This window comes from Nelumbo lutea, chromosome 1 (assembly GCF_056320005.1).
Source record: "Nelumbo lutea isolate HS-2025 chromosome 1, American lotus-T2T, whole genome shotgun sequence".
Lineage (NCBI taxonomy): Eukaryota > Viridiplantae > Streptophyta > Magnoliopsida > Proteales > Nelumbonaceae > Nelumbo > Nelumbo lutea.
The window spans coordinates 36,545,835-36,564,290 of record NC_142684.1 but is presented as its reverse complement, the minus strand read 5'-3'; the positions used below and the strand labels follow the sequence as shown (position 1 = coordinate 36,564,290).

The 18,456-nt window shown below is 39.0% G+C and overlaps 1 pseudogene across 2 annotated transcripts; it reads right to left on the bottom strand.

The window, feature by feature from the left end:
• Positions 1-11,158: 11,158 nt before the first annotated feature.
• Positions 11,159-13,299, bottom strand: LOC148874285 (phytolongin Phyl1.1 pseudogene; annotated as a pseudogene). 2 transcript variants are annotated; one of them, XR_016104789.1, is made up of 2 exons: positions 12,979-13,299; positions 11,159-12,476 (listed from the first exon to the last, which is right to left on the bottom strand). The product of XR_016104789.1 is annotated as a phytolongin Phyl1.1 pseudogene, transcript variant X1 (transcript). The 2 variants fall into 2 exon arrangements; XR_016104790.1 differs by having other exon boundaries at positions 11,159-12,521; positions 12,979-13,222.
• Positions 13,300-18,456: the final 5,157 nt, after the last annotated feature.

Sequence of the window (18,456 nt, the reverse complement as noted above, 5' to 3'; positions counted from 1 at the left end):
TTACAAGAGGCAATTCGGCCCACCCTGTAAAATCCAGTTTTATTAGGTTAAAACTGCATTAGCCCTAATTCAGCATAAATGCTATATGGGTCGAACTACCTTTTGCTGTTCAGCCCATATACCTAGATAATGTTATATGATAATGTTATGGGCTTTATTGAGTTGATATTGATTTAACTTAATTAGGGGTTTTACAGTTGATATAATTGATTGGATCATTTGTGTGATTGTTTCATGCATGTGATGTATGATGTGTGATGTGCTGCGTGCATGGGCCATAAGCACTTGGCCCATGTTCATTTGATAGTGCTCTTTTGCACACCTTGGTTGAATGCACATCATTGCCATGGTGTCCTTAAGATCATTTGATGATCTTCCTTCTTGATGGGCCCCACTTCAACTTCCTCCCCGAGAGGAACCATGTGGAACCCTAGCCCATTTAGGGCCCATCCTGAATCTGAATTTAAGAAAGTCAGTGGGAGCCACTCTGGTTTGACCTAAATTAGAACTAGGGTGTAATTACTTGTTTCCTCCAGATATATATAAGTGCATGTGATAGGGAGATTCATATGATGAACTCTCTAAAGGCCATCCATCGTTAGCATGAAGATGGGCTTATCAGTAATGAGGAGATGCACCATAAAATTAGGCTATCCATTTGCTGGTGAGTTTGTTGGATTGTTTCATAAGATGATGGGGGTGTCATAGACCGATGTGGGAGGGGCCTATCCTAAAATGGAAGACTCTCACGCGGTATGTTGGCGTTCACGAATATGATGGGTAAATATTTACTGTACAAAAAGGTTTAACCTAAAATGACAATGGACCTTGTCTAACAGAGGCCAAAGGAAAAGCTCATAAGATGATTAGATATGATCATTCATAGAAAGTGGTGGGGTTATGCAGCTGAAACAGTTGGATCCATGCACTCTATGTGATTTCCCACATTTCCAAAGACATACATCGTAGTCTTTGTCACTGAGATAGGAGGGAAATGTCAAAGATGAACAAAATGAAAATGGAACATAGATTAAAATCCATTTCTATGTAGATAACATGAATCAAATCAGGTTGTGGACTAATAGATTGTTTTGCCCTTTATCAGAAATGAAAAATGAACAATTCGCCAAATTGTTGGACGACAATAAGCTTAAGGGCCCAAACTATGTTGTCTGGTTCTGTAATCTTATGCTGGTATTAACGTCCGAGAAATTGGACAAGGTTGCAAAAGACCCTGTGTCGGATCGTCTGGGTGATAGGGATTTTGAGGCCCATAGGAAGGAATATCAAGAATGGGAAGAGAAGAAGTCTCTTGCCCAGTGCTTTATCATAACCTCCTTTGAAGGTGGTAAATTAGGCAAGAAGAAGAGAAAGGAAAAGAAGAAGCCTCATAAAAAGGTTAGCAAACCTAAAAAGCAGAAGAAGGGCAAGACATCGGATGTCTACCACTTCTGCAAACAGACTGACTAGTGGAAGAGGAATTGTCCTCAGTAACTGGAAGGCAAGAAACAAGGTAATTTCGAATATTTTATCGTAGAGACCAATTTGTTGGTCACTTCTGCTTCTTGGTGTATTGACTTTGGGGCTTCTACTCATACATGTAACACATTGCAGGGATTCAAGACAAGTAGATGGCTGAGTGGCAGAGAAGTGAATCTTTATTTGGGGACTTCTACAATGGTTGTAGCTACAACTATAGGAACAATAGATTTACATTTCAAAAAAGTTATTTTACTTAAAGAATGTCTTTGTCTACCAAATTTGAGAAGAAATTTGATTTTTGTTTCAAATTTGTGTATGCATGGTTATTCTATTTTATTCAGTAATGTGATTACTATTAAATGGAATAACAAATTCCTTATTTACAAAGAACTGAAGAGTGGTCTTTATGTTCTACATCCTTCTGTGGAAATTAATTTAATCGAAACTACGTTAGATGTAATCTCTAAGAAAAAGAACACATGATACAGTTAATCCCACGTGCCTGTGGCATTACCTATTTGGCCACATTAACATAGATCGTATCGCAAGGTTGGTAAATGATGGTCTTTTGGATTTTCTAACTGCAGAAGATCTCCCAAATTGTGAACCTTGCCTTCAGGGTAAAATGACGAAACAACCATTTACAAGTAAGCCTGAAAGTTCTACAGGCACAGTAGACTAGATACATACTAATGTATATGGTTTCATGAATGTTAGGACATGCAACCAACATGTTTACTTTATAACATTTACCAATGATTTTTCACAGAGATCAGACAAGAGGTCGAGAAATAGTTGGGGAGACAGATTAAGGCCCTTTGATCAGATTGAGGAGGCGAATATCTCTTCGACGAATTCAGGGACTATTTAAGGGAAAATGGGATTGTATCACAACTAGCTCCTCCTGTTACACCACAATTAAACAGTGTATCGGAAAGGAGAAATCAGACTCTATTGGATATGGTCCGTTCACTTCTCATCCACTCAGAATTACCTATATCTTTTTGGGGTTATGCATTAGAGACTGTGATATACGTGTTGAACTGAGTTCCAACCAAATCCATTCCTAAGGCTCCATATGATTTATGGACCGGTAAGCAACCAAGTGTTAGACACTTGAAGATTTGGGGTTGTTCGACACATGTTAAAAGAATAAGTGTTGACAAATTGCAATCTAAGACCAGCCTTTGCTTTTTTGTAGGCTACCCCAAAAGTTCTGTAGGTTGTTTATTCTCTGATCCAAAGGATCAACAGGTGTTTTGCAGTCAAAATGCCCATTTCTTGGATGAAGACTATATCTTGGACAATCATCACAAGGAAGTTCTTGATGAGGAGAGCCTAGATGTAGTGGGAGATGTCCCATAGGCTCCAGAAAATAACCAACCTAGAAGATCTACCCGGGTTTCTAGGCCTCTAGTTCGTTACGACTACGACCAAGAAAGTTATTTGATGGAAGCCATGAATAGTGAGGAAGATCCCGTGACTTACAAGAGGAAGATGGAACCAATGAAGACCAATGGAGTTTGGAATCAATGAAGACCAATGAAGATCCTGTGACTTGAAGTGGGTAGATGCCTTGAGAGCTGAGATGGAATCAACGAAGACCAATGGAGTCTGGACTCTCATAAATCCACCCCTGGGGTAAAAGCAATTGGTTGTAAATGGATTTACAAAAGTAAGAAGGGCTCCAATGGGAAAGTTAGGACCTACAAGGCTCGTCTTGTGGTAAAAAGGTGCACTTAGAAGGAGGGAATTGACTGTGAGGAAACCTTTATGCTAGTGGCTATGCTTAAATCCATTAGGATCTTGCTAGTTATAGCAGCATACTATGATTATGAGATTTGGCAAATGGATGTCAAAACCGCGTTCCTGAATGGAAATCTTACCGACGATATGTACATGCAGCAATCACAAGGATTCATTGTTGCAGATCAGGAATACATGGTGTGTAAACTCAATCGATCCATTTTTGGACTTAAGCAAGCTTCTAGGATCTGGAGCATCCGTTTTGACTCTACCATCAAACAGTTTGACTTTAAGTAGAATCCGGATGAACCCTGTGTTTATAGGAAGATAGTGGGAGATAAGATTGCATTCCTGGCTGTGTATGTAGATGACATCCTACTCATTGAAAATGATGTGGGAATGTTAATTATAGTGAAAGTGTGGCTTTCACAGCAATTCTCCATGAATGATACAACAAGGAGAACTCCAAGAAAGGAAATGTTCCTTTCAGGCACAAAGTCACACTCTCCAGCAGTGAGTGTGGTAAGTAGATATCAATCAAACCCAGGACAGAAGCAGTAGACAGTTGTGAAGAACATACAGAAATACTTTCGAAGATCAAAAGAGTTTTGTTTGGTATTCGATGGTAGTTCATTATAGATCCAAATGATAGGCCGAATGCATAGAAAGTTTAAATCTGGTTATATCTTTATGATGGGGTCTTGTATAGTAAGAAAAATAGTCCACAACCCAAACCAAGCACACTACCGTAAGTGAGACTACCTAATGGATGAAATTGTTCATTCTAGAATTTGGAATTTAGTACATCACCCATTCCACTGTTGTGCAACAACACTAGATCTACGGGTGATTGTTATTAGATGTAACATCAGCGGAGAATATGGCAGGCCCATTTACTAAGCCACTGACATGGAAAGTGTTTGAGAGACACATGGATAGTTTGTGACTGAGGCTTGTGCCCGATTGGACCTAAGTGCAAATGGGAGCGTTAGACAAGTTATGCCCTTAACTCCAATCAGATTGATGTAATGGTGCATTTATTGTAAATGACTAATAGTACATAATCGATTCATGTTATATTATGGTGTGTTTCTATGTAATACCCTTAAACTGGACACTAATGTGACTCGTGTTAGTTTAGAATCTTCATAGCCGTTGGATAGACCTGGGGAGGTTTATCTTGCCAAGGTTGACACTAATGTGCTGCCAAATCGGTTGCGGTGGCTTGTCTCAGCTGCCAGGGTGAGACTTGAAGCAAATGTAGTGTGGGTTTACTTGAAACCTTGAACCAGACCATTTTCTAGTTATGCCTTAGAACTTGGAGACAGATGGGCAAAACTAGAAAGTTACACCTGACCCTTAGACTTGATTGTGGTACTGCAGTAGGTGTTGGAAAACTGTATTTGATATGCTAATCAGTGAGATCATAGTGACAGGATCAGCCCCTTTGTCGGACAAAGTGAATGATCGGGGAATGCACTCTCTTTGATGGAAACCTAAACTATCGGGAGTTGATTTCAAACTTGTTGAGATTTGTTTTTGCAAAATATGTTTATATACATATATACATATATATTATGATTTCACAAAATGTTTGCAAAAATGTTTTAATTCCCGAGGGAGAGGTCCTTTCTTGTTGGGCAGTGTTTGATCATTATGGGCTGAGAGGTTAAGTATAAGACCATTTAGGGATAATAAACCAATGGGCTAATCTCACATTTGTCCATAGTCCTTGAACGTTCATAAGATGGCTGGACCCAAGAACCATTTAGTGTAAATGTTGAGCCCATTAAGAGCCCATTCTGATGGATTCAGGGGTTCACTATTTTCACAGTGAATTCAGCTAGGCCTTATACCAAAGGCTAGGCTGAACCCATGTGGTGGAGATCAATGATAGGGTCCCATGCCAAACAAAGAGAGCCAAGCTAGCCAGCATTAAAGGAAGTGAGCCTGAAAGCTTAATGGGCCTAAAGCCCATTTCGAATTGGGTTAATTGGATTCATTAAACATGGGGCAAATCTGGGTATGGATCAATAGATAAGGATAAGAGGATAACTCTTATTCACTTAAAAGTGCATATCCAAATAAAGATTTGGATTAGGAAACTTCTAATTGGATTAGGAGAAGCTGATCCTGATCTACAGATAAGATAAGGATAAGCCTTATCACTTAAAGTGTTTAGATCTAAATAAAGATTTAGATCAAGAAACTCCTAATCAGATTAGGAGATTAACTCTTTAAGGTCTATATAAAGGAGGAGGGCGAACTAGAATAATACACACAGTTTGACTGACTTTTTTGCATTCAATTCTCTCTGTGTTCTTGCCACCCTACCCTGTTCGACCTCCACCTCTTGGAGTGATCAAGATTAGATCTCGATATTGTTTCTAGGTGGAAGAAACAATCTTGAAGTTATACTCACATCTCCACACAATTATTGCTGAAGAATCCACTTGCTGATCTTGTCTCACCCTAAGCTGTGTCATCTTCAGTGGAGGAAAGATGTGGTACCCTCTTTGGGCGTGAACACCCACGTTGGGAAGAGCTTTTTTGCATGGATTCCGTATCAGGTATTCCTCTCCCTAATCTTGGTTTCAGATTTGGCCCGGTTTGTTTCAAGAACAAGCCTTGAAAAATGTAGCTTTTCTAAATCAAGGAATAGGATTCTCGGATGTGACAAAGAAATTTTTGAAATTTTGCCCAGTCACCCTGCATGGTTTGTCCATCCATATGATGGATCTCCCATCCCTTCAGGACAAGCCTTATTGAGATCCAAAAAATCAACGTAACAGCTAGAAAGCTACGGGGAAATGAGGGTAAGCTAGGCTTCTATCAAGCAATGAGCGCTTGAGAGGGAAAGGTTTTAGGAACTAACCTTAACTGACCCATTCTTATTCTTGATTGGTATGACATTCACCATCTACTGAGGGTGTGCAATGGGCTTTGATAAAGCCCACCTTTAGGAGCCTTTGTACTTCTTTTTATCTTTAATGCTACCTCCGCCTTGAAGACATGTTGGGGCTGCTTGACAGGCTTATGTTTAGGGTTGATGTACAATGAATGACTGACTAGTGCTAAACCTAGCCCTAGCATCTATTCGTATGACCAGGCGAAGACATTTTAGAACTCTGCTAAGCGTAGGGAGAAGAAGTGAGTGCGGTGCCTAGTTGAGTATCTAATTCAACAAAAGAGAGGGGTAATGTACCTTTAAGTAGTTTGATCAGTTTTGCCCTATCATAATGATGCAACCTAGCGGAGATGTATAGGGGTCTTTTATCTGTTTGTTGTGCGGCTAGGTTGATTTCCTCTAGCAGTTCTTGCATCACATCATTAGAATCTTGCAAGTGTTTAGGTGGTGAATGGACCTCCTCGTAGTATTCAATAACATCTCTAGGTTCCTCTTGTTAAGTATTCTCTCATTATCACTTTTTGTCCGTTGATATCTTAGTTTTATTATAAGATGGGTTATGTACCTTGTTCATTGCTAGTTGTGTTTGGAATGCTACATTTTTTGGATGCGATGAGAGAACCGCGATATCACCCACATTGTTTTGTTCATTATGGAGTTGTGATAAGGGCACCGTGAGTTCAGCTATGTTTTCTTGAGCAAAAATATTTATCAAAAAGGAAAGATTTCATTATGCTCCATGCATTCTATTTGTAACATCAGTTCTAATAATTCATTCTAAAAAAATCTCATACCTCCGACGTCACTTTCTTTGCAACGGGGACCTCATCCTCCTTATCCTCTTCCACGGTTGTGTATTGGCTCTTCCTGTCCTTGTCTGTCATTCAGTCACCTCGTTGATACTTCCTCCTTTTCGTAATTGACGTGCTGGCCTTTGCCTCTTGGGAGTCCCCCCCCCCCACCTTCAACCTTTGCCACTTGTCTCACCATCCTCAGCCAGGTCAACGTAGTAGATCGCGTCATGTAGGTGTGCTTCTGACCTATCAAACAAGACTCTAGTGGCTGGGATCCAGACCCTTCTTCCTTTTGCATTTTGCCTTAATGCACTGGTGGTAAGTGGATGACACTAGTGCCAAAGCGTGTATCAATGGTCGCTTGAGAAGGGTGTGGTATAGGAGTTTCAAATAATCTACCACACCCTTCTCAAGCGACCATTGATGCACGCTTTGGCACTAGTGTCATCCACTTACCACCAGTGCATTAAGGAAAAATACAAAAGGAAGAAGGGCCTGTTCCTCATAGAGTAGGAGTTTCAAATAATCTACCACACCCTTCTCAACCCCTTACCAACACACCAATAAGGAGGGAGCATGAATATGGTGAGTGCAATGAACTCTAACAACATCGCTACAAACATGTTGGTGTGATGGTTCGAGCAAAGTAAAGAACATCAACACTTCTTCAGCAAGCAGGGATCAAGTGGCGTGATGTGGAGGATCGCTATATGAGCACTAGTTGAGGCGTTCAAACGGCCCTTGGAACCTCATTGCATGAGCAACCTGAACGTTGAGTTTATGGTAGAGGGCAGGCTGGCCAGTGATCCCCTAGCATAATTGACCCCTGTACATAATAACAAAGATAGGTGGCTATGAGATGGCGCAATCATTGGTGGACCAGAGAAGTTCCATAAAGCTAATATCTACTTACACCCTAAAACTGATGAAGATAGAAGAAGATGATAGTAATAGTCTACCCATGGAAGTCATGAACTTCAATGGGAAGGTATCCGCCACCAGGGGATCCCTCATGCATCTCACCATCGGCCTGTTCCTCATAGAGTAGGAGTTTCAAATAATCTACCACGCCCTTCTCAAGCGACCATTGATACACGCTTTGGCACTAGTGTCATCCACTTACCACCAGTGCATTAAGGGAAAATGCAAAAGGAAGAAGGGTCTGGATCCCAGCCACTAGAGTCTTGTTTGATAGGTCAGACGCACACCTACAAGGCACGATCTACTATGTTGACCTGGCTGAGGATGATGAGAAGGGGTCGCTTGAGAAGGGTGTGGTAGATTATTTGAAACTCCTACTCTATGAGGAACAGGCCGATGGCGAGAAGATGCATGAGGGATCCCCTGGTGGCGGATACCTTCCCATTGAAGTTCATGACTTCCATGGGTAGACTATTACTATCATCTTCTTCTATCTTCATCAGTTTTAGGGTGTAAGTAGATATTAGCTTTATGGAACTTCTCTGGTCCACCAATGATTGCGCCATCTCGTAGCCACCTATCTTTGTTGTTATGTCCAAGGGCCGTTTGAACGCCTCAACTAGTGCTCATATAGCGATCCTCCACGTCACGCCACTTGATCCCTGCTTGCTGAAGAAGTGTTGATGTTCTTTACTTTGTTCGAACCATCACACCAACATGTTTGTAGCGATGTTGTTACAGTTCATTGCACTCACCATATTCATGCTCCCTCCTTGTTGGTGTGTTGGTAAGGGGTTGGTATTGACCTGTGTAGGCTTCCGAAGTCGTTCAACTTGACCTTTTGGACAAACAAGCGTCACAGGGTGAAGCAATCCATGAAGTTGTGGTGTGGTGACTAGTGGTAGTCGCACCATCTTGGTCTGTGTCGGTCTTTCTCAAGGTTCACACTAGCAAGCGACGGGGGCAGGTTGATGACCTAATACTCCACTAGCTTGTTCAACCAAATGGAAGAGGGGGTGGCAGCGAACCACTAACCTGTTGTCCTTGGTTGTCGCGACCAAGTCCTATGGTATTCCGTGGCTTGCAATCAACGGTGTATGCTTCTTGTCGTTGGTATGTCAACCCAAGGCTGGCCTGCTATGACCTAGGTGCAGTGACGGTCCTTGCGGTCCTTTCAACACACTTCCATAGTTGGCTAAATGTCTCGAGCTCAACATTCTCTATCCCTATCCGGTAGGCCGGGTGCATCCCCTAAAATACACTATTAAAAATATTTTTTTAATTTTTAGTTTTTGATTAAAATTTTTAAAAAATTTAAATCTTAAATTATTTATTTCAGATTTTATAATTATATTTTTTAATTTTTATTAAAGATGAAAAACGATCCAAATATAATCAATAATTTTATCAAACTAGGCACATATATGTCTTCATACCAATGCATATCAGACCATATCCATCAACATAGTATGATACAACCAGGTACAAAGACATATCGTACTGATACACAACTCATGAAATACATATCTAGTCATGGGCTCATGGCATATCCCATATCCATGACCATAGATACAGAAACGATATACCCCATTTCAAGAGTATCATAATCCTTAGTGGTTAAAATACATTCTCAGACCTTATCAAGAAGCGAACACATGTCGATACGAGACTAACTAGTCACGGTTTCCCTGGGGCATCAGCCCCACATATGACGACCATCTTTATCGTACTCTTTTTTTTTTATTTTTTGTCTACTTTGTCTCGTGTTCCATGCATGCAACTCCATGAGGCATGCCATTTTATCCACACGAGGAGTATTTTCACGGAGTGGTTCCTCGCGGGGCACGATTTGGTTATTAGTGAGACGACTGTTACGAGACGTATCATGATTCGGTGACGGAATTTGGTCTCATGTCTCCTTGCACGACGGTTTGTGGTCTGTTTTACCTTGCAATGCATCCTTGGCAATAGAGACTCGCTAAATTGTACTCGCAGGACAGATTATGATCCAGTGAAATGATTCGCAGATCTGGCCTTATGTTGCTTCAGGTCGCAAATGCTTCCTTGTCTCGTGGAATAGTTCTTTGTTCTTTTTTGTAAGGCAATTCGAAATATTCTTTGCAAGGATTAAAATATCGATACGAGCGTATCATATATCATATCATGGATACAGGATACGTGACAACTAGATATATATCCCATGAGTCATGTGTATCAGCACGATATACCTCCATATTGGGCTGTATCATGTTGTATCCAATATCGATGGATACGATCAGATGACAAAACTGTGTATTGATTACATTTGGATTATTTTTCATCTTTAATAAAAATAAAAAAATACAATTATAAAAACTGAAATAAATAATTTAATATATAATTTTTCTAAAAAAAATTAATAAAAACTAAAAATTATAAAAATATTTCATCTACCTTAGATGATTTATATATTTTATTTTACACATAATTATATGTTAAAAAATAAAAACATAGTTATTATTTGAAAAAATAGTTACTATATAAAAGTACTAAATAAATAAATAAAATTTCCCAACAAAATTAATGAAAAACAGAAAGTATAATTATAAAAACTGAAGTAAATAATTTAAGATTTAATTTCCCCAAAAAATTTAATAAAAACTGAAAAATATAAATAATTTATTTTATCTACCTTAATGATTTATATGTTTTATTTTACAATTATATGTAAAATAAAAGCATTATATGCTAATAATGAAAACATGTTTATTATTTAAAAAAGAGTTTTTATTTATATAAAAATACTAAATTAATAAATATTCCAAAAAAATAGTAAAAATTAAAAATTATAATTGTAAAAATTGAAAAGTGATAATCATTGTATGATGTAAGAATGTTCTAGAGTCCCAGTATTGTTTATTGTAATGTTTCTATTCATATAACCTATTGAAGCATGCATTTCTCGTGTTAATACCTTATTCATAGATAATTCAGCTTTTGGTTTAGTATTATTAATGTATTTATGTGATTTGTATGCATTTCCCTACTGTATCCAAGTGTTTCTATATCTTTTTTTCATATCCATGCATTTCCAAAGCGTATTCATATCCATATCCGTATCCAATTTGTCTGATACAATACCCGATACTTGTACTTTGATCCTTAACTCTTTGCTAAATCAGCCTCTTTGCGTAATTTGAATTATTATTTTCATTGCTCTTATTGTCTATTTTGGTGAGGACTTACTTCTTTGTACTGAAACTCATGAAGATCCATAAATAGATTTCCAGTGAATGGCTCAAAATTGTAAAATGTCAAAGCCAAGGGAAAAAAGAACACCGAATTTCATAGCAATTGTATAGCATTATAGGCACAAAACCATGATTTTCATCTCAAAATTTATATGCACTGAATCCATGGGATAACTATACAAAGAAAGTTACAAGAACGTTAACACCTACCTATTGGGTTGAAGTTCATACCTCAAATATAAGCATTTCCATCACTTTTATAAGAAATCCACTGAAAGATTGATGATTCGTTTCTTCACAGAAATCTGAAGCTATTTGACAAATACATTCTGGCTGTAGCAGTTCTAATTTCATGATCGAATAGGAACCCAAGTTTAAGAGAGCTCTCACTTGGAAATGCAACGGAAACCACCACAAATGCTTAACCAAACGATGAATAAAACAAAGCATACAACTGCATCAACCACAATTACAATCAAGACTTTGCGGCACCACCGCCTTTCAGCATGTTGTGGACCTGTTCTAATTCTCATTGAGCTTGAATTCTTCTGCAACGAGATTGCAGAGACCGCCTTGCCTTGATGAGTAGATTCAGTGGTTGTCATACTACCCTTAATTCCCCTATCCATTGACCTCCGGTGCTCCTCAGGACAGTTGTCTCGAATGTCGACTACACGATCCTTCATTTTCCTCTCTTGCTTGCTAGACTTCCCAAGCAGGGGGGCCTTATGAGTGGCAATTTCAATTTGGGTATTACCACTGCATCCTGGAGAAGGTGGAATACTAAGATGATGGGATGGGAGAACCTCAGAAATCCATCCACCATCACATTGAGATACATGCTTCAATGGTTTTGATTGAGAAACATGCTCCAATGAGGATATCAAGCGATGGATAACTGGTACAAGCTGTTCTTGTAGGCAGACAGAGTTCAAACCAGAAAAACTACTCCTTGAACCCTTCCTTGCAACCTTCTTAAACTCATCCCTGATGTGTTCTAAGAACTGAAGAGCACCTGAATTCTTGAGACCCTCATCCACTATTGTAAAGTAAACATGTTCATCCTCCATCAAGAACCCAAATGTCCTTTTAGCCATGGTCTGAAAATACCTAGAGTGGAAGGGAGGAGTTCTATCCAAACACAGAGCAGCTAAACAGTCGATCTCACGGTCACCACAACTGTAGGAATAGAGTATTTGGTTTCCCTTGGCCACACAGAAGTAATAAACAGTTTTCTGAATAGAACTCATTGGATTTTAAAACCAAAATATCTCGCCAAAACAAACTTCGGCAATCTAAATTGACTGCTGCTCACGAAGAGACCTTGGAATCATCATCAGAAACAATCATGGAATTGATACCGAATCCTCAAGAATGACGCCCAACAACCAATCCCTGTTTCAAAATTTCTGGCATGTTTTAGGGTAGAAAAAGATAAACCTGATAGAGTTTTCAAGCAGTGACATAGACGTCAAAAAGAATTCAATTAATTCATCTGCAACGATATCAAAGACCTTCAAATAATACATACTCAAAATCAGGAATAACTTCCAACTTTTTTGTCTAGGGTTCATACAAATACAAAACCTCAAAAGTGAAAAAAAAAATCCCAAAACACTCACGACAGATTCGTTTTTCTCCAAGAACAATAGATTTCAAAAATCAACGAAAACCCAACAAATTCCTCTCCCTATCTGTCAAAAGATACTAAAAGAAAACAGCATATTCCAGAATAAGTGTACGGATAATGAAGTTAACGCAAGCCTAACAGATTTCTCCAGTCAGATTCTTTACTCGATGAAAAAAGCAAAAAAAGAAAACAAACAAAATTCAAGCCCCTGATAAATTCAAATACCAGAAGTCCAGAAGGCATTAATAATGATGAACAAGAGTTTACCTTTAATATTCTCGATCAAAAATCCACCGACAGTGAAAGATCGTTTTTTTTGACAGATAAAAACACAAAATTATATCACTAACAAATTCACGAAGTTCTTTACATCAGGAACTCCTTCAGGATAAGATCGTTGACGCCATTAAATAGAAGAGCTCAAAATTGCATGCTTTCCAAAAGAGAAATGCCTATTGAAATATGAAAGAAACAAAGAAGCAGAAGACAACAAGGAAAGAGGAGACGACAGACTTCGTTCGTCCTACTAGCTGGGAAGTTGAAAGAGTTCCTCCGTTCCTCGGTCAAAGGCCCCCCGGGGTCAGTGACAATGACCACCAGGACCCTTCAACCTTTATCGGTTACACAAAGACCCCTCTATTAACGTTCCGTCAGTTATCGTCGAAACAGATTCTTATTTTTCTGTTACAAGAATTCTAAATCCCTAAATTGCCCTTATTTGATAATTGATAATTATTCAAACAAATTCACCCTTAAGGAGTCCTCACTTCGCTCGGCTTCTAGCCTAATGTCCAACTCCTCCGGCCTCTCGACTTGCTGTCACCCACGAAGTCCGAACATAATGTATGTAGAGGTATAAATCAGGTCGTACCGCCTACGGTTGCATAATGGACTATGGGTTATGCCAGGCATGGTATAATCATATAGGCCGTGCCGTGGGCCATGCCAAGTCAGGCTGTGGGCCATGCCGAGACAACCCCCAAAGTATTTTAAGGAAGGGCAGTATGGTCCAGTTTGGCTAATATTTTGCATGGGTTGTGCCAATTCAGTATGACCCGATTTACACATCTAACTACATCGTCCTCTGTGTAACCCAAGATTCCCTTGAATTTCCCCTCAAATTCCATGGCGACAGCCTTGATCTCTTTGTAATTAGCCTTCTTCACAATCAATCCAAACAGACATAGTAACATGGAAAAGAATGAATCATTTCCAGAAAGGGAACTAAAACGTTAAGAAATTAATGGGGCTCTGTTAGGCAAATGAATTGTGAAATTCATCTGAAATGTAAGCATGCAGTTGCTTAAATTTTAACCCTGATGATCAGGTAAGCATAACATTGTAAGCATGTTGAATGAGCACTTAGAAATTATTTTTACACCTGTCACTTAAAATACCCAAAACCACATTTTACGATATCAGAATATTTATCAAGTACTCATTAAATGTGATTACTATATTGTGCCTATAAGATCCGATCCTGATTTTAAGGCATAAATCATTGCATGAGAATTTTATAGAAGTATAGAACATATGTAATATGCAGCCTTTTCACAAGCGAATGCAACTGAAATTAAGAATGTTGTTGTATCTCATCCATATGCTAAGTGTAAAGAGAATTCTATAGTGCAATAGATTACCTTGACAGCTCCAGTGCTGCTGGGAATAATGTTAAATGTGAACCGAAAACATTATTAAATCAGTAAGTCGTGCTGCTTTTTCTTCTATTAAGTAATCTAAGAACAAACAATTAAACAAGAATGGGTAAGAGTAAGAAGGCAACCTTGGCCAAAGGAGCAAGACAGATGGTAGTGCAGCTAGCATTAGAAACTATATCAATATCGGGTTTGTATTCCTTCTCATTAACACCCACAACAAACATGGGAGCATCTTTACTTGGTGCAGAAATGATGATTGATGACTTTCTGGGCACCACCCTTCAAGTGGGCAGTAGCAGTCTCACCCCAGGGAATCTCATCAGGGTTCATGATACAGAAAATGGTGACGGGCTTCTCACCAAAAAGGAGGGTCTTGGAATCCTTGACCTTGACATCATGGTGTTTCCATCGATGACCATGAGTTAAAGTTTGTGACGAAGACAATGATTTTACAATAATGGGTCGAATTTCATTGATTATCAATTGAATGTACAAGAGTGTTTATCATGGTTTTCAAAACCGGATTGGACCGGATAGTTGGACCAGAAAAACCGGGAACAGTCAGGTGATTGGTTCCGTTTTTCTCCAAAAATAGATATTTGCAAAAAACGTTGATTTGGTCAGCAAAATGCTGACCTTGGCGGTTGAACCGTTCGAATCATTCAACGGCTTTGACTGTTTTCTTTTTATTTTTTAATTTTTTTTGTCACGGGTTGATCGTTTGACCTGGGAACTAGACCCTTGACTGGTTCGTTTTTTGGGTCGTTTTAAAAACCTTGGTGTTTATATACAAAACAATAATGAATAAAACCAGAAAATATTACAAGAATAGAAGCATTCAATTAAGGAAATTGGTCTAGCAAGGAAACTTCCTAAGAGGAGAGTTTCCTTTTTACTCTAATTGGTCTCTCTATAGTAACTGCTCCATCTTTGGTAGGAGCTCTTTCTATAGCAGCTAGTCCATCTTTGGTAGTAACTCTTTCTAGAGTAGCAATGCTCTCTTTGGTAGGAGGACTAGAGCTCTCTTTATTAAGAGGAATAGAGCTTTCTTTGGTAAGAGGACTAGAGCTCTCTTTGGTAGGAGGACCAGAGCTAGTCGAATCCTCAATATGCCTCTTCAAGCAAAAGTGGGCTGGAAGCACATGAAGCTTGCACTGAAGCCACTCGAACCGGTGAGAAGAAAAGGCTTTGTGAAAATATCAGCAACTTGATCTTGAGTGGGAAGAAACTGGACCACCAAAGACTTCTTAAGAGTAAGGTCATATAGGAAATGTAAATCGACTTCTATGTGTTTAGTACGGGCATGAAATATGGGATGAGTTGCAAGATACATGGCTCCAATATTATCACAGTGTAGTACTGGTGGTGACGAGGTTTTAACTCCCAGATTAGAGAGAAGAGATTGTAGCCACAAGAGTTCTGTAGTGGCATTAGCTAGATCTTGAAATTCAGCCTTTGTACTTGACTGAGCAATAGTAGGCTGCTTCTTAGCACTCCACGAGACCAAATGAGAACAAAAAAAATGCCATAACCTCTAGTAGAGTGTTTGTCATCTGAGCAACCTGCCCAGTCAGCGTCAGAGCAAGCGGTTAAGATTTCCGATGTGTGTGACAAGAAAAACAACCCGCAATCAATAGTGCCTTTGAGATACTGCAGGATCCGTTTAATAACTCCCCAGTGTTCCTCAGTAGGAGCATTCAAGAATTTACATACTTTATTCATAGCAAAGGCCACATCCGGTCATGTCATAGTGGCATACTGGAGAGTGCCTATAATACTCCGGTACTAAGTGGGATTAGATAAAGGTTCCCCATGAAACCATGAGAGGTGTGATGAGATAGTCATGGGATTGGAAACCGGTTTGGTTGCAGCAAGATTAGTCTTCAGCAAGAGATCCAAAATATACTTATGTTGAGAAAGAAATAATCTCATGGTGTCCCAATGAGTTTCAACACCAAGAAAATAATGCCACGATCCGAAGTCTTTCAGGGAAAATGTCTAAGACAAATCACGAATAAGTCGAGAAACATGAGTGGAAGATGAGCCAGTAAAAATAATATCATCAACATAAATGAGGATATAAATAGTGATTTGATCCTGAATATAGATGAACAAAGAGGGATCACACTGTGAACCAAAAAAATTGAGGTCATATAGTTGATTACTCAGACAAGAAAACCAAGCTCGAGGGGCCTGTTTAAGTCCATAGAGAGCCTTGTGAAGTTTGCAGATGTGACGTGGGTAATTGCTATCCTCAAAACCTTTCAATTGGCGCATAAAGATGGTTTCAGTATGAACCCATTAAGAAAAGCATTGTGGACCATCTAATTGTCAAATGTCCCAACCACAAGATATGGCGAGAGAAAGAATAGTGCGCACAGTAGCAAGTTTAACTACAGGACTGAAAGTGTCAGTGAAGTCAACCCCTAGAACCTGAGTGAAGCCTTGAGAGACAAGTCGAACTTTGTAATGATCAATTGAACTATCAGGGTGACGTTTGATTTTAAAAACCCACTTGGAGTCAATTACATTCATAGAAGAATCATAGGGAACCAACTCCCAAGTACCATTCTGAATTAAGGCATGAAATTTGGCAGCCATGGCAGAGCGCCAATGAGGAGACTTGGAAGCTTGTGCATAGGAAGAAGGTTCATCTTCATGAGTAGCAATATCATGAAGTAAAGCAGATGGAAGAGGATGGTGAGTAGCAGTTAAAGCCTGAACTGATTGGGACGTCATAGATCTTGTTTCCATAGAATGAGTGCGCATATGAAGCTGTAAGGTGGGTGTTGTATCTAATAGCTCCTAAAGAGTTTGAATGTGCTGAACTGGTAAGAGATCATCACTTACAGAAGCTTCCTGTTCTGGCTCAAGAGAAGAAGTAGTAGATTCCTCATTACTAACATATATAGAGGGCAAGGGAGAGGAAGATACCTCAGAAATGGTAGGGGCTGGACACGTGGCAGAGTCAATGGCACCCAAAGAAGGGAGTATCACTCCAGTGGGAGCAACAAAGCTGGAAGGTGGCGATGACTATACAAAACTTAGGAAGGAGTGTTCATCAAAGACAACATGCTGGGCAATGATTTCTTTCCCTGTATTAGGGTTATAACAATGATACCCTTTGTGACAGTTGTTGTAGCCAATAAATATATAAGGAGTAGAACGGAAATCCATCTTGTGCAGATTGTAAGGCCAAAGAAGAGGATAGCATTTACAACCAAAAACCTTTAACATAGAATAATCTGGAGGTTTCCCAAACAATTTCTTGTAAGGGGAGATATTACCAAGGCCCAGAGTTGGCAGTTGATTGATAATAAAAATAGCAATTTCAACTGCATTTTTCTAAAAGGACTGAAGGAGAGAGAAGGATGCCAGTAGAGATAATGCGGACTCAATAACATGCCAATGTTTGCGTTCAACATTGCCATTTTGTTCATGTGTATGAGGACAGCTGAGACGGTGAGTGATGCCTGCATTATCAAGATAACAAAAAGGAATACAAAGTTCACCACCCCAATCACTCTAGAACCTTTTGATTTTTGTAGAGAATAAGGTTTCCACATGGTTCTTAAATTTAAGAAAAGTATTAAACACATCCGACTTCCTCTTGAGGGGATAAATCCATGAAAATTTTGAATAGGCATCCATAAATAAAACATAATATCTATAACTTTTGTTAGACAATGTTGGGCCAATTAAATGATGGTTTTACCCATTTGACAAGCTTCACATACAAAAAGATGATTAAGAGATCCTGTAAACCATATTTAAAAATAACATTTTTCACAACTTTTAGAGAGGCATGACCAAGCCGTTGATGCCATTCTTCCAAGGAAGTTTTCTCTCCTACAAAAACTGTCGAGTTGTCTATCTTGTGCTGAATTGTTCCAGGAAACTGATAGAGTCCATCTCTACTGGGTCTTCGGAGTAAAACTACAAAGATTTTTGGGTGAGACTCAAAAATCAAATTATTATCCTTGGTAAATTTACTTACTAAGAGCAAATTTTTAGTAAGAGCAAGAACATGAAAGATATTCTTCAAGGCAAATTGATTATGATTGCAAACTAGAGAAGCCAACCTTGT